We start from the raw sequence: 10,958 nt of genomic DNA, 5'->3' as shown, positions 1-10,958 counted from the left end.
CTCTCACTGGCCTCTCATCCCACACGGTGGCAGTGTCGGCCTAGGTATGCTCAGGTGTTTCCTAACCGCATCCAAGTGGACTTCCACTGTTTCTCGGCTGCGTCGTTCTGGGACCATTTCTTCCTGGCCTTTTCCACGGGGGGGGGAGACCTGGACGGGCCGGGCCCAGGCGGGGCGGGGGTGGGGGTGAGGGAGCGTGCATGTGGGGGGAAGGGAAGGGAAGGGTGGGGGCAGAGAGGAGGAGGAGGAGGCCGGGGGGGGGGGGAGAGGGGGAACACAACTCCCCAGTGCCAGTGCGTGCCTATGGCCTGGAAAACAGATCACACGCCAGGCTAGCTCCGAAAAAGGGGATCGGTCATGAGACTGGGCACGTGTGTTCTTTCTTTGCAGAGTCCCTGCAGATCGAACAGGCAGGGGCAAATTTTGGGCTTCCCGCAGTTAGACCTGTTCAGCCATGGTAGAAACAGGCGTCTGAAACACCGGGGTTAGGCTCTCGGTGCGATGTCCACAAGCCGTAGCCATTGAAATGTGTGCACACTGGAGCCGCCGTGCAGAGGGAGAACTCATCCGGCTCCATGTGTTCTTCCAGTGAATAGGCCGGGATCTCAGGAAGAACAGACATCCAGAGAGTTGAGTGAATCTGACCGTCGCGCTTTCAGAATTCAAGTGAACTAGAAAGGAGGTTCACTCACATGTGAGTTTGTCTTTCCATAGGCTGAATCCTCTCTTTGAGCAGATTAGGGTTCCGGGGGCAAAATGGAGCAGAGAGGACAGAGAGTTCCCCTAGGTCCCCTGCTCCTCCCGCAACGGTCTTAGGAACATCCTGCCCCAGAGGAGTGTGCCGGCCACAACCCACCTACACGGAGACGTCAGTGTCAGTCATCCTCGTCCAGAGTCCCCCGTCTGCCCTCGCCTTCACGCCTGCCTGGCATTGTCCGTTCTATAGGGTTGTATCGAACCTGCCCGGAGCCCAGTGGCATCTTCCCTGATCGGGGATCGATCGAAAACACCCTGTCCCCTGCCTCATCGGCAGGTGGATTCTTAACCACTGGGCCACCAGGCAGGGAAGTCCCTTCACAGCCTTCTAAAATCATCTACCTGAAACATGAAATGTTGTCATCCAAATCATTGGACCATCACGACTGAAATGAAGGAAAATATGTTCGTTAAAGAAAGTCTCAACTCCTCAGTGCTTGCCTTAGAACCACAAAGGCATCTCTCTCTCTCTCTCTCTCTCTCTCTCTCCCTCTCTCTCTCTCTCTCTCTGCCTCTCTCTCTGCCTCTCTCTCTCTCTCTCTCTCTCTCTCTCTCTGCCTCTCTCTGCCTCTCTCTCTCTCTCTGTCTGTCTCTCTCTCACACACACACACACACATGCACGCTCCATAGTCCGAAGGAAACCAACTTCTGTGTTTATCCATCCCGCTTGTTGTGGCTGTTGTGCCTTCGCTAGTCAAAGAAGCTGCTCTAATGTGGAATCCGATGTCTTCTTCTCTAGGACACTTCGAGAAGCAGCAAGAGTGCCAGTTTGTGAGAACCGAAGGCCAAACCGGCGTGATGTAACCCGGCGATGTGTGTCGTCAGAGGCCCATCTAGATTCGCACTCCAGTTCACGGAGGGGAGCAGTGGGAACAGGAGTGTGGACCCTTCCCACTCCCCCAGTGAACATCTGTCCCGTGGAAGGGGTATAGGAACCTCATGACCTGACCCACGTGGTGAACAGTCACCAAAGACAAAGAATTCCTACAGCCAGACGTTTGCAACCACGAACCCTGTCCCTCCATCACCTGACCTTTCAGAATGCTACGTGGAACCCTTTCAAGAAGCTTGGGGCAGGAAAAAAAAAAAAAACAAAAACAAAAAAACAAGAAGAAGCAGAAGAAGCAGCAGCAGCAGCAGCAGCTGGGGGCTTGGAGGTATTTACCCCTGAATTCTCCTCGCTCGGCCCTCCCTGCAAGAAAACGTTGTGTGCTTGCCTGCGCCCCACATGCCAACTTTTCGGGGGATCGGACCTCCCAGGGTGCCCCTGCACCGGGCACCCTGCCTGCGTGCGACATCCCAAGAGATCCTATGGAGAAACATCTCCGGCCACTCGCATGACATCTGCATCGCTGGCGAGTGACCCTTCAGACCTCCACATAGATACGTGAGCACAAACGCTCCTTCACAATCTGGGACACATCGTAGGCTGTGTGAGCTCCTCTGGTTCAGCACTCCCTCGACTTGGCTGTGGTTTTGGTTCTGTTCTGCTCTGTTCTGGGTTTGCTTTAGGACCCGCGTGATCTCTCTGGATAGGGCACCCCCAATCAAAGCGAAAATAAATCGAGTCTGTGTAAATACTATTCATGCATCAAGCGGGGATATCAACGACCTCTATGTAAAAACAGAAAAATGGCTGTGCGGTGTTCAGGAGGATCATTCTGTGTTTTCTGGGTGCACTATTTGCTGTCCATTATTTCACGTGCCTTTTGGGCATGGCTGATGGAGACGGACACGAAGCAGCAGGGCAGCAATCTGGCATCTCGGCCTAGAGCGGTTTCCCAAGTGACATCTCAGAACAGGGGCTGAGAAGGCCATGGCCACCCCTCCACGGGGCCCCCTCGGTGGCCGGAGGGTGGGGGTGGGAGTGGGGCTGACGTTGGGGAGACGAGACGGGGGTGGTGGTGGTGGTGGTGGTGGTGGTGGTGGTGGTGGTGGTGGTGGTGGTGTAGAGCTGGGCTAGGGGTTGGGGGCGTGCGAGGCGAGGGGACCGGTCCAGGTCCCCCTGAGAAGTGAAAAGTGAAGGCAGGTTCTCTCCCGCTGAGACCTTCCTGCCTTCACGCGTGTGAGAGGAGCAAGTTTCTCTCTGATCCACGGCCCTGCATCGTTTTCGCCCTGTTCAAAAAAAAAAAAAACAGACAAAAACGTATTTGTTTATCTTGGCTTGTTTTCTGGCCCAGGCCAAAGACCTCTTTGGGAGTGTCCAAAGGATCTGACAGGATGGGAGGGTGCAGGTCAATCCATGTGTCAAGAAGAGATCCAGGGACTCTGTCACAGCTGTGACTCGGGCCTTTTTCAGAAACAGGCCAACTTTGATGACTCCCTGGACAAGGGAGTCACCCCAGAAGTTTCCTTGAGGGGACCGAGTTGCAGGAGTCGGGGGCATGGCCCCGCCACCGCCGCCAGAGGGCCTCCTCAGCCCGGCAGGCAGGCAGGCAGGCAGGCAGGGGCTATTGTCTGTGGGCCCCACCCCCACCCTCCCCCTGCAGGGCCTCGTCAGATAGCTTCATTCAAATGCAGAAAGCTTTCCAGTCAAGTCAGAGCCTTTGGCTTTGCCTCGAGCTTCTCTCTATTGAATGGTGATCCGCCCCACCCCCATTTCTCCATTTCCCCACCTTGAGGCTGCCCCTTGGGCACCGCGCGGAGGAAGGGGGCTGGGGGGGGGGGGGGCGGGAGGCTGGGGGACAAACTTCGCCTTGTGTCAGGCCAAAGAAGTCTCTTCCTTTTCGTAACCCAGGAAACCCCACTCATGCATGTGAGGATCACGGACGTGCGTCCAAGCAGCCATCATCACTTGACATCTTCCTCCGTGGAGGGAGGTTTTCATTCCTGCCTGCCTTCAGAGAGACAGAGAAGGAGGGAGGGGCGGAGCGTTCCTCTGGCGCTGGCCGGTTCTTGGTTCTTAAGTCACTTGAGTCCAAAACACTCCACAGGACATGGAGGTTCATGTGAGGGGGGGTGGGGTGGGGTGGGCGGCCTGCTCCGGACCCCAGCAGTTCCCTCCTCTGACACTTCCCTGAAACCCATGAAAAGCTGAACTGGTGACTGTGTGTGTGAGTGCATGCATGTACGCGTGTACGTGAGAAACGGCGCGTGTGCGTGTGCATGGACCTGAGAGAGAAGTCCCCCCCCCCAAAAAAAAGGGGGGGGGGAGAAAGGGGGGAACAACAACAACAACAACAAATCCAGAAGGAAAGAAGGAAGGAACGAGGGCAGGACCAAATAGGTTAGTTAGTACGGGCCTCCATGTCGTGGAAAGAGTTTCTGAGCACAGATCCTCCATTCAGTGAAACAGTTATCGTATCTCCTCTCAGGAGGCTGTGAGGTCCACAGACAGGTTCGGGAAAGCAGGCCTGGGGTGCAAGCAATCAGGTAATTTTTTTCCTCAGAGGCCCTTGTAGGGAAAGCAAGGAAACACACCGGTTCATCCCTGGAGTGGATTCATTCGAAACCAGTCGGTGGAGGGGGAGTCAGTCAAGGAGATGTCTAGACGTCAGAGTTGGGTACTGGAGCGGGTTGCCATGTCCTTCTCCAGGAGACCTTCCTGGCCCGGGGATGGAACCCGGGTCTCCTGCATCGCAGGCAGATTCTTGACCGTGTGAGCCAGCGGGGAAGCTCTGTCAGAAATGTTCACCAAGTCCCCTAGCTTCCATCCGCAGGGCTTCAGGCACAGGGCCTTTTGAGTTCTCCGTCAGCAGGGCAAGAGAACATGGGACATGTTTCCCCCCAGAGAGGGTTGCCCCCAGATATCGGAGGCCACTCGGAAAACTTCAGGACCCAGTCCCCCTCTCGGGTGAAGAGCCACACGCAAAGAAAAGAACAAACCACACGTAGCACAGGACTCTCCTATCCAGAAGTGTGTATCCCCCGCTTCACGGAAACATCCTCCGGGCCCCTAAGGAACGTGTGGAAAAAATCACTCTATCGCCAAGGCGATAAGAACCCTCGCTGAGAGCTTCTGAAGTCTGGAAGGACCAGGTAGAGGGAAAAACAGAAACGATTGCACCCTGCTGATAGGGGTAGTGTATGAAGTGACCAAAGGGGATGTCCCTCTTTCAAAATTCACATTGTAAACATTGTGTCCTTTGGGTCCTCTGTTTTTGCTTTGTGTGTGGAAAGCAACAGATTGAACGGTAGGGTCCTTTTCTTATTTATTTTATTTTTATTTATTTATTTACTTCGCCCGCCCGCCCATCCCTCCGTCTTCTCTCTGTCTCTCTCGCTTTTCATTCAGGTTAGGGAATTAAAAAACAGAACAAAACAAAACAAAGCAAGCAAGCAAGCAAACAAACAAACAACAACAACAACAACCCGGTATTTCTGCAGGTCAGGAAGCAACAGTTAGAAGTAGACATGGAACACAACAGAGTGGTTCCAAATAGGGAAAGGAGTCAATCAAGGCTGTATATGTTGTCACCCTGCTTATCCAGCTTACATGCTGAGTGAGTACACATCATGAGAAACGCTGGGTGGGATGAAGCACAAGCTGGAATCGAGGTTGCCCGGAGAAGTACCAATCCCCTGAGATATGCAAATGACACCACCCTTATGGCAGCAATGAAGTATCGAGTGGGTTTACAAAGTCGTGTTCGTCGCGTCAGGTTTTCAGATTCTTTTCCCTTAGAGGTTAATGTAAAGTCATAAGTCTACACTCTCCTGGGCTGCATAGTGGGGTGCTTGTTTTTGTGTTTGTGTGTGTGTGTGTTTTGTTTGTTTGTTTGTTTGTTTTACTACCTGCCCTGTAAGTACTTTGATGGGGTGCTTGTTGATTGTCTTGATGTACCATTTATATGTGCACGGGTTCAACCGGACCTCCTGAGTTCACAGTCCTGCCCCCCCCCCCCCGATCGATCCTCGCTTCGTCAAGAAGTCAGGCATCCCACCTTTAGCATCCTACTCCTTCCTCATTTCCTCCCCCCCCATGGAAGAAGTCATTCCTCCAGTTTTTCCATCGGTTCTCTACACCTCGCCTGATGATGGCGGGTGACTTGGAAGGACTGACAGATGTGAAGAATGTCTGCAAGAGGCTTGGGTGAAGGCTCCTAGGATTGGCTCGGGGAAGTGGGTGGCGTGTCAATCACTAGAGACTGTGGAAGGTATGCCCCAAGTGGCAAACACCGTTGCTTTCAGTTGTTGTCGGTTTGCTCGTCTGCAGCGAGGGACGGAAGGAAGGCTTCCACCTTCCACGGAGAAAGCTATATACCTAGCGTACCAAGGAGGTTTGACCACCCCCCAGGTTACAGGCGTGACAGGTCAGAGTGTAGAAATCTTCATGTCAAGGGTGTATTAACAACAGGCAGGCTCATCTTAAAGGCACTCCTGTCCTGTGAAGGTGGAGGGAGGGGCGGGAGGGGCAGAGGGACAATGAGGAAGGGAAGGAGAAAGCGAGGAACACGAACACGAACACACACACAGTGTGTGTGTGTGTGTGTGTGGTGTGGTGTGGTGTGTCTGTGGCATGCGCAGGTGTTGCGTGTGTGGTGTGTGGGGGGGAGTGTGTTGTGTGTGGTGTGTGGGGGCGTAGTGTGTGTGGATATGCGTGGGGTGTGTGGGGTGTGCCTCCGGGGGGTGCGAGTGTGAGAGGGGGCGGGCAGAGAGACACAGCCAGGCAAAGAACAACACAGAGTGTGTGCATGGGTGTGTGTCTGGCTGTGTCCCTCTGCCCGCCCGCTCTCACACTCGCAACACCCGGAGGCACATCCCACGCATACCCACACCCCCCGCGCTCCCCGCACCCACACTCACCCCGCACTCCCCGCACCCACACCCCCCCCACCACAATCCCCCCCACACCCGCGCCCCACACCACACACGCAAAGGACAACACAGAGTGTGTGTGGGGGCGGGGGGGGGGGAGCAGGGGGGGTGGGGATGCGTGTGGTGTGTGCCTCAGGGTGGTGCGAGTGTGAGAGAGGGCGGGCAGAGAGACACAGCCAGGCAGAGGACAACACAGCGTGTGTGTGTGTGTGTGTGTGGTGTGGTGTGTCTGTGTGGCGTGCGCAGGTGTTGTGTGTGTGGTGTGTGTGGGGTGTGCCTGTCAGTGGTGCGAATTTGAGAGGGGGCGGGCAGAGACACAGCCAGGCAAAGGACAACCCAGAGTGTGTGTGTGTGTGTGTGTGTGCGTGTGTGTGTGTGCGTGTGTGTATCTGCCCACGGCACCTCACGCCCGAACCAGCGACAGGAACTTCCCACACACCCCACGCCTACCCCCACACACACACACACACCGCCCCCCCCCCCCCGCAGGCCCACCCCCACACAGAAAGGACAACACAGTCAGAGGGAGGGAGGGAGTGAGTGACTGAGTGAGTGAGTGAGTGAGTGAGTGAGTGAGTGGGTGGGTGAGTGGGTGGTGTGAGGCCGGTGTGTGTGGTGGGTGGGGGGAGGGTGTGTGTGTGGTGTGTGCGGGTACGCGTGTGGTGTCTGTGGGTATACGTGGGGTGTGTCTGTGGTGTGCACAGGTGTGTTGCGTGTGTGGGGATGTGTGGTGTGTGTGTGTGTGCTGGGTACGGGTGCCACGTGGGGCCGTGTGTGTGTGCAGCAGGGGTGTGTGGGGTGCGCCTGTGGGTGCAGGCAGTCAGAGACATGGCACGCAGACTCTAGACTGTGTGAGCCAGCGGGGAAGCTCTGTCAGAAATGTTCACCAAGTCCTCTAGCTTCCATCCGCAGGGATTCAGGCACAGGGCCTTTTGAGTTCTCCGTCAGCAGGGCAAGAGAACATGGGACATGTTTCCCCCCAGAGAGGGTTGCCCCCAGATATCGGAGGCCACTCGGAAAACTTCAGGACCCAGTCCCCCTCTCGGGTGAAGAGCCACACGCAAAGAAAAGAACAAACCACACGTAGCACAGGACTCTCCTATCCAGAAGTGTGTATCCCCCGCTTCACGGAAACATCCTCCGGGCCCCTAAGGAACGTGTGGAAAAAATCACTCTATCGCCAAGGCGATAAGAACCCTCGCTGAGAGCTTCTGAAGTCTGGAGGGACCAGGTAGAGGGAAAAACAGAAACGATTGCATCCTGCTGATAGGGGTAGTGTATGAAGTGACCAAAGGGGATGTCCCTCTTTCAAAATTCACATTGTAAACATTGTGTCCCTTGGGGCCTCTGTTTTTGCTTTGTGTGTGGAAAGCAACAGAGTGAACGGTAGGGTCCTTTTCTTATTTATTTATTTATATTTATTTATTTACTTACTTAGCCCACCCCCTCCCCGTCCCCCTCCCCGTCCCCCTCCCCCTCCCCCTCCCCCTCCCCCTCCCTCTTCTCTCTGTCTCTCTTGCTGTTTCATTCAGGTTAGGGAATTAAAAAAACAAAACAAAACAAAACACAAACAAACAAAACCCCGGTATTTCTGCAGGTCACAAGTAGACATGGAACACAACAGAGTGGTTCCAAATAGGGAAAGGAGTCCATCAAGGCTGTATATGTTGTCACCCTGCTTATCCAGCTTACATGCTGAGTGAGTACACATCATGAGAAACGCTGGGTGGGATGAAGCACAAGCTGGAATCGAGGTTGCCCGGAGAAGTACCAATCCCCTGAGATATGCAAATGACACCACCCTTATGGCAACAATGAAGTATCGAGTGGGTTTACAAAGTCGTGTTCGTCGCGTCAGGTTTTCAGATTCTTTCCCCTTAGAGGTTAATGCAAAGTCATAAGTCTACACTCTCCTGGGCTGCATAGTGGGGTGCTTGTTTTTTGTGTTTTTTTGTTTTGTTTGTTTTTTTTTTTTTTCTACCTGCCCTGTAAGCACTTTGATGGGGTGCTTGTTTGATTGTCTTGATGTACCATTTATATGTGCAACGTGTTAACCGGACCTCCTAAGTTGACAGTCCTGCCCCTCTTCCCACCCCCACCCCGATCGATCCTCGCTTCGTCAAGAAGTCAGGCATCGCACCTTTAGCATCCTACTCCTTCCTCATTTCCTCCCACCCCATGGAAGAAGTCCTTCCTCCAGTTTTTCCATCGGTTCTCTACACCTCGCCTGATGATGGCGGGTGACTTGGAAGGACTGACAGATGTGAAGAATGTCTGCAAGAGCCTTGGGTGAAGGCTCCTAGGATTGGCTCGGGGAAGTGGGTGGCGTGTCAATCACTGGAGCCTGTGGAAGGTATGCCCCAAGTGGCAAACACCATCGCTTTCAGTTGTTGTCGGTTTGCTCGTCTGCAGCGAGGGACAGGTCAGACTGTAGAAATCATGTCAAGGGTGTATTAACTCATCTAAAGGCACTCCTGTCCTGTGAAGGTGGAGGGAGGGAGGGGAGGGGCAGAGGGACGACGAGGAAGGGAAGGAGAAAGCAAACGAGGAACAGGAGCACACACACACACACACACACACACACAGTGGGTGTGGTGTGGTGTGGTGTGGCGTGTCTGTGGCATGCACAGGTGTTGCGTGTGTGGGGGCACTGTGCTGTGTTGTGGGTGTGTGTGTGGTATGTGGGGGTGGGGTGTGTGAGGGTATGTGTGGGGTGTGTGGGGGTGTGCCTCAGGGTGGTGCGAGTGAGACGGGGCGGGCAGAGAGACACAGCCACACACACACACACCCTCACGCACGCACCACTTACTTGTGTTGTCCTTTGCCTGGCTGTGTCTCTGCATAGCCACACACGCCCCACTCGCTCACGCCCCGGCCACACACTCCCCCACCCACCACGGACAACACAGAGAGTATGTGTGTGTGGGGGGGGTTGGTGTGTGTGGGTGTGGGGGGGGCCAGGGTGTGTGGGGTATGCCTGTGGGTGTGTGCCTGAGGGTGCGAGAAGGGGCGGGCAGAGACACACCCAGGCAAAGGACAACCCAGTCAGAGGGTGTGTGTGTGTGTGTGTGTATCTGCCCACGGCCCCTCCCACCCGCACCAGTGACAGGCACACCCCAGACACCCCACGAATATCTCCCACACACCCCACACTCTGCCCCTAGCCGCACAGAAAGGACAGCAGAGAGAGGTGGGGTGAGTGGTGTGCGACGTGGGTGGTGTGGGGCCGCTGTGTGTGGGGGTCACGCGTGGGGTGTGTCTGTGGTGTGCACAATGTGTTGCTTGTGTGGTGTGCGGGGGCGTGTGTGTGTGTTGTGTGCGGGTGCCAGGTGTGTGTGTGTGGGGCGCGCGGGGGCAGACACACACACAGTCATGCAAAGGACAACACAGTCAGAGAGAGAGAGAGAGAGAGAGAGAGAGAGAGAGAGAGAGAGAGAGAGAGAGAGAGACACACACACACACACAGAGACAGAATCGGGGATGCGTGCCTTTGGGTGGTGCGGTCAGAGACACAGAGTCAGGCCAAAAACAACCAACACGCATGGACACCCTCCTGAACATTTGGCTGGGCTTGTGTTTTTCTAAGCTCATCACCTCCGTTGATCAAGACCACTCCCATGAAACGTGAATCTGCCACCCTCCCCTCAAACACCATCCAGCCACTTGTCTTTGGCAGGCAGACCGGGGAGTGTGTTCCGAGTTGGCGGGCAGGCGGTTGGGTGTCACCAGGAGAGGTTCGATCCTTGCCGTTCTGGCTCTGAACCTGACCGGAGTGAGTGGATCCGGGTGATCTCTCGTGTCTTTGTTTGAAACTCTTGGCGGGAGAAGGGAGATCCCCCCCATGCCAAGTGACAAGGCCAAAAAGGAGGAAAAGCCCATTCCACTTGAGTCCAAACACCTGCTCTCCCAATCAAGCAAGTTTCTTGAACTGGCTAGCCGTCCACCCTCCCCGTGACCTCTGGCCCAAGGTGCCCCTCCCACGCAGCCTCCTTCCACAGCCCGAGGGCATTCATTCAAGAGTTGGGGCGGGCGGCCCGGCGGACCGCCCCCCCGCCGGACCATCTAAAAGAGCAACTGACAGGCAGCTGTCGAGAGAGCCGGCGGCCGCAGCACGGGAGCTCCCGGGGGCGACCGGCGGGGACTCGTTGCCAGACAGGGTCCGTCCTAGTGCGCATTTCTACGCTCAGTCACCGACGCGGACAGGAGAACGGGACGCGACAACACTTCTGCAGAAAGTCCCTGGGTGAGGTACGACGACCGGACGGACGGGAGGAGAGGGGACGGGAGGGAGAAAGATTCTTGACTCCCCACCCACGGGGCAGCGGAATGCTCTCCCATCAGAGGGGGACCGCAGGCCAATGTCAGGCGGCGCGAGCACCCGCGCCGAGAAATACCTCGCCGTCACCCCGGTCCCTGTCACCACCTTTCAGCATACCAGGAGAAAC

At 55.6% G+C, this 10,958-nt stretch overlaps 1 long non-coding RNA gene across 1 annotated transcript; it reads left to right on the top strand.

Annotated features, from left to right (window-relative positions):
• Nucleotides 1–1,833, top strand: LOC122438004. Its single transcript, XR_006268420.1, has 2 exons — nucleotides 1–44; nucleotides 1,496–1,833. It is a non-coding gene; the product is annotated as an uncharacterized LOC122438004 (long non-coding RNA).
• The last annotated feature ends 9,125 nt before the right edge of the window (nucleotides 1,834–10,958 follow it).

This window comes from Cervus canadensis, chromosome 3 (assembly GCF_019320065.1).
Source record: "Cervus canadensis isolate Bull #8, Minnesota chromosome 3, ASM1932006v1, whole genome shotgun sequence".
Classification (NCBI taxonomy): Eukaryota; Metazoa; Chordata; class Mammalia; order Artiodactyla; family Cervidae; genus Cervus; species Cervus canadensis.
Note: the sequence above shows the minus strand (reverse complement) of the source record. Positions and strands in the feature narration are given on the sequence as shown.